Genomic DNA, 6,000 nt, shown 5'->3' with positions numbered 1-6,000 from the left:
TATACAGTCGACCCCCCTATAAGATCATTGATTTTTCCGTTTTATCTGAATTACATGTTGTACGAGTCACTTAGATTTTACAAATATGTGAGCCGTTCACAGCCCGGCACACGTATTTGTAAAATCTAAGTGACTCGTACAACATGTAATTCAGATAAAACGGAAAAATCAATGATCTTATAGGGGGATCGACTGTAAATATTATACACAAAACGAAGGCATTAGCATGAGATCTGTTATGGGACCAAAGTTAGCGGAAATAGTAATGATTGATAAAAAAAATTAACAAAATAGAAGGCATTAAATTTTATAGAAGATATGTAGATGACATCCTAGTCATATATAATGATATAGAGATTAAAATTAACGACATTAAAGATATAATAAATAACATACATAGAGAAATTCAGTTTAAAATAGAAGAAGAAAATAATATTAACCGTAACATAAATTACTTAGATATTACAATAAAAAGAAATGATAATAGTATAGAATTTGAACCTTTAAAAAACCATGCTCTATAAGCAAAACAATTATTTATAAGTCAAATATACCTATGTGCATTAAACAGAATGTTTTCAATATGAAATACACCAAGATTAAGACAAGAACCAGTAAAACTACTAATATAAACAAATATGTAAACGAATTAAAAAAGAAATTTATGCTAAATGGATATCCAAACAGAATAATTAATATTTTGGAAAAGAGGTTGAATGATAAAAAATACGAAAGATTAAAAAAGGATCCAGACATAAAACATATTAGTTTTCCCTATATTAGACGGTTATATGAAGAGATTGACAAAGAGTTGAGAAAAATTAATGTAAAACTAGCGCCTAAATACGAGAAATTGCAATCTAGATTAAAAGCGAAACAATTAAAGAAAATAACTAGACAAGAAAAAGAAGAAACGCAAAATATAGTCTATAAAATTCCATGTACTTGCAGTAATACTAATATTTATATAGGTGAAACAAAACGTAAATTAAATACAAAATTGAAAGATCACATTGCAGACTTTAAGTACAACAGATTAAATTCAGTTTTCCACGAACATTGTTTATTGAATAATTGTAATATTGATAAGTCTAATGTTGAAATTATACAAAAAGAAAAAAACACATATAGCAGGAAATTTAAAGGAAGTTTCGAGATCCTAAAAGCCAACAATTGTATTAATAAAAACTTGAGTTTCAAAATAAATGAAAATTGGTTAAATGTTTTATAAAATAATTTCAAAAAAATTTTTATCTAGTTTAGTTATAATTGTATTATTGAAAATAATTTTGTAAAATAAGCTATTGTATTTCGTTCAAATATACAAATTTGTATTAGACCGCATTGCGACAAGAAAAAAACTGTAAAGAGGGAGCGGGTTTTATCTCTGTGGTGTATTGATGTGTAATTTGTATAGTAGAACTTAACTAAGTCTACTAGTTAGTGTTTCTTTTATTTGTAAATATAAAAAAACAATAAAATATATCACGTCTATGTAAAAACAAGATTCAATGTTGGAATTGTTTATCAAAAATTTAAAACTTGCTCCTCAGGTAATGTCCTTTTTAAAAAATTTTTTTATATTGTTTATGTACTGTACTTATGTATCAATTACTTGTTTCTAAACCAGATGTACGTAAATTTCGTGTTGGTGAAGCCTACTTTTGATTTCATTGTTGGAAAAGTATATTCTGAGTCTCACTAGTAAATGTAGTATAATTGTAAAACTTAAGGTAGGTTGTATTTTGTAAAATTCCTATAAATATAAAGAAAATAATGTTACATTATAAATTTGTAAAAAATGTGTGAAAATTTATCTAGGCAGATATACGAAACTGCATTACTCCTTTACATGTTTATCTTTCAAGTTCGTAAAGAATCTAATGGTATGTCTCGCGAATGAATTTATACATTTAGTTATATATTTTTGTAAAATTAGCCTTTCTGTAGTTTTGTTAAAAAATTTATGTATACCTTCTTAATGTTTAGTGGCTGATGAGGGGGAGTGCCCGAAATGTGTAGTAATACTCGTATCAACTGAATAAAGATGAAAAAACGCCAAGTGTTTAAATTATAACCAAGTGTAGCACTGTTTTGTTGAGAATCATAGAAAATTATAAAACATGGTTTCGGAAAATTGAGAATACTGTATATATAGTACTTAATTTTTACAATATAAGTTAACTAGTAATAAACTATGGAAAAAGAATGTGTTTTTATAACTCCACCCATGTAAAAGTCTGCTTACGGTCTAGTAGAAGTATCAACTAGACTCGAGTGCAACCACCTTAATTCAATGAAATTCAATAGTTGCCAACACAAAAGGAGGACACTGCATAAACGGAGAATATCTATAACAAAGTAGTTTTTATAAATATTCGTTGAATAACTAAAACCTTATAAAACATTAAAACCGTATCTATTATCTATATAAACCCAATGTTAAGACTGTTACCAACGCTATTCTAATTGAGTCACTAAGTTCAATTTGCATGCGCCACTCTAATAATAATGTCTTCATTTTTTGTTACCCTAATGAGTAATAAAGACGAAACTATTACTTTAGAATAAGAACGTCTGCCAGTAACATTTCAGAGATGATAAAATAAAATGAAACAAGAACAAACAGTTAACTTATGCAGTAAAACCTCATTTAGCGCATCCGATTAACGCCGATTCGATATAACGCGGTCTGCTCTAAGCAGGGCTGTGAAGTCGGAGTCGGAGTCGTGGAGTTTTGGTGTTTTAGCCGGAGTCGGAGTCGGATGGTAAGGAAAAGTCGGAGTNCGAATTTAAGAATTATACACTAAAAAATCATTAAATTGTATTAATTAAACTCATTTAAATTTGATTTTAAATTTCTTGTACAAATAATAATTATAATTTAACGAAGTTTATACGTATTTATGAGGATTCACCATTACAATATTTTACGATCCATCGTTGATCCAGGGATGCGAAAACGACATCTAGCAATGGTTAAGTTTGTAAATCCTAGTAGGAAATTCTACTAAATAAACTGTAATAACGTGCAACTGATTCTAGAAGACATCCTGATTACTTCCATGAATAATTTAAAGGTTTAGGTGATGGCACAATCTTTGCGGTCACGCCGTTTGACAACGTGACAAGCTCAAGTGGTATCCAGTAGAGACCAATGGCTTCATGTTTAATTCATCCCCTAATCTAGGGATTGTCCGGATCTGTAGCAACCAATAGAGTCGTTTTCTCACCTCCAAACATTAGCAGTTATTCAAGAAAAAAAAATGGTGGCATCCAAGTTTTTCCTCGTAGCAAGTGATGAAAGAATAAGGAATTCCTCATTACAATTGGAAAATTGAGGAAAATAAACATAGAAGCAATTAACTTAATTAATGCTTTAATTATTTAAAGGAGTAATTTGTTTTAGTTGAGAAGTACTAATAAATTATTTCTTAGCATCGATGGAGTAAATTAAATAAACAACCAAATCAATGCTTTGTTACTCTCCTCTATTCAACACCTAACACTTAAAAAATGTGAATTTTCTACAAATTAATTGTGTTTAATGTTTAAGTACATTTCTAATTGTCAATTTAAAAACGTTGTGAATAAAAAATTCAACAATTTCTTACAACATTAACGGTTTAATTGTCAAGACTCACGATAATACAACGCGCAGAAATATGCAAATAAGGGTGACAGATAATTAAATTCTGTTCAAGAATGAAGTTTGTCGAAAGATTTATATTCCATTCGGGAGATATATTATCCAACTTTGAACAATATCTTATCTTAGCTGTCTAAATGATAATTTATACCGTTTTCGATTAACATATTCCAACATTACAAAAGATCAATTCGACTCTGCAAAGTTGGACTCAATAAATCTTATCTTTGATCGAATCAATGAAAGAGAAGGATTAATTGAAATTTAGAATTTAAATTACCTTTCTGTCCTTTATTGTGTTCCTTTATTTATTCATTCATTTATAACTCTCAGTTACTACTGTGATGTAAATTTGTAATTTTTAGAGATTTTTTTTTAAATTTATGCATACTTATGAAATTTGATTAAAACATTAAGCAAGCTTTATGCAGACATACGAATAATTATTACTTTACTAGCATATATGCCCATTGAATTTCAACGGATTTTTAAAATAAAATGTTTCTTTACGAGTTCTGTTTACATACGTATGGGTATATGTATTGTAATGTTATTGTTATAATTTCAATTTTAGAACTTGAACTTGAAGACAAAAAAACAAACAAAGTTTATAATGATACCAAAAACCTCATAATAGCTTGCCAAGTTGTAATTTTGTCTTTATATTGAAATGCGAAGATCAAACTACAACTTAATGTTCCTTCATCTGGTGGTCTACTGTTTCTCTTATGCTATGGAATGGGAGCGCCCCTCTAAAGTATTTCGTACAAAGAGGATATTATTTAACCTTCTGCATTTAATGTACTGTTATTATTATTACTATATAATTTGTAAGCGTAATTATAAATTCAATTATAAAAAGAAGAAAACCGTTAAGGTCACCAAGGAACTGCTTCATAGGTTTAAAACTCTTACTTCCGGCGTTGATTGTTACGAGAATTGTTCATTGTTAAATAGGATCATCGATTCCTGCTTTGGAAGAAATGATTTTGTCATTTTATGAGATATAAAGGTCATACGGAAAAGACTTTGCAGCGAGAGATGCAATTAAATTGGAAGATATGGGATAACAAATTCGATTGAATACGGAAATCCTTTTAATACTGTAAAAACAGTTTTCTGATTTTAAACTTGAGCAGAGATTATTAAATTTAGAGAAGAGTCGTGCAGTACCGACTTTTACCACATTAATACTTTTACCATAACTAATGTAATGTAACTTGTGTGCTGAAGTGAGCAAGATACAAACAGTGGGTCTTTTGGCAAAAGGCCCTCTCTTATGAAGCCTCCAGGAAACAGTAATCCTTGAAACTCAGGCTGTTCCAGTGGCGGCATGCAGCTCACGAGATAGCTGTGAAACTGTAGCAGTCTTGTGGAGCCTCCCTGAAAGTGCCAAATAGCCACGAAAAGTCATCCAAGAGCCATGACGGCCAATGAAGATCTTCATTGGACTCATGGCTCTTGGATGACCTTTCTCAGGCCCTCTCGATATAGATTCGGGTGTCGTTTAATTGTTTTGACAAGTTGCATTTGACACTAAACTTTGAGCTCTGTAGCAACCTGCACTTGTGATTGCCCCGCCTCCAAATTATCCACGATTCTCCACTTCATTCCGTCATCAAGACGTTCGTAGCTACTCATTTTACTTGAATGCTTATGAAATTGAACCAACTTTTACAAGAAAAACAATGAATGTCACCGAGGAGCCCGAGCGAATTAATCATGGACAAAGTCACGTGTGATTTTCATGCCCTTCGCTGTGAAAGTTCTGCCCACATACACGTGCAGATATGACAGCTTGTCGGAACAACCTGTTGGGACCCGTTTGCCTGGCACAGGGTGCATCTGTCACATTTGCATGTGACAGATGGCACCCTCAATGGATGTATACGTATTCAACACTAAAAATTTTCATTCTTATTAGGTGGCATAATTTGTCCTTTCGGATCATTACTTTTGTTAAAATCGACAAAATGTGCAAATTCTCTTAATTTCGAACACCAATGTAGAATAGTGTACTTTCGTACTATAACCAATAATAATGACATTTATTCAAAAAAATGAATACTAGGAAAACATAGGAACAAATCTTCGAAAATTTCCATTAAAACTTCACTGCTTACAATTGTTACAAATAAGATACAAAATATTTTCTTGATCGGCACATTTGATATGTGCTCAGTCTTTTTAAATGAACTTTTAATCGTGATCTTGCATATAAAATTATTGTTTTTCCATCGAAAGTTCTATGCAATCTAACGTTCATCTGAGGGACCATACTTATATTTTTGTCAACTTGAATTGCTGTCATTCGATATACTAATGTTGTTTTTGGAACTGAAAATGTCGAA

The 6,000-nt window shown here is 30.7% G+C and overlaps 2 long non-coding RNA genes across 2 annotated transcripts in view; one reads left to right on the top strand and one right to left on the bottom strand.

Moving 5' to 3' along the window:
* LOC111641330 overlaps positions 1–6,000 on the bottom strand; it is a 52,016-nt gene that overhangs the window by 36,302 nt on the left and 9,714 nt on the right. The window lies entirely within an intron of this gene.
* LOC111641331 lies at positions 1,313–2,015 on the top strand. The gene is made up of 4 exons (XR_002759389.1): positions 1,313–1,553; positions 1,631–1,733; positions 1,822–1,886; positions 1,990–2,015. It is a non-coding gene; the product is annotated as an uncharacterized LOC111641331 (long non-coding RNA).

Source organism: Centruroides sculpturatus, unplaced genomic scaffold, assembly GCF_000671375.1.
Source record: "Centruroides sculpturatus isolate CEXI.00-Female unplaced genomic scaffold, Cexi_2.0 scaffold1571, whole genome shotgun sequence".
NCBI lineage: Eukaryota > Metazoa > Arthropoda > Arachnida > Scorpiones > Buthidae > Centruroides > Centruroides sculpturatus.
The sequence above is the reverse complement of the archived record's forward strand: the minus strand, read 5'-3'. Positions and strand labels throughout refer to the sequence as shown.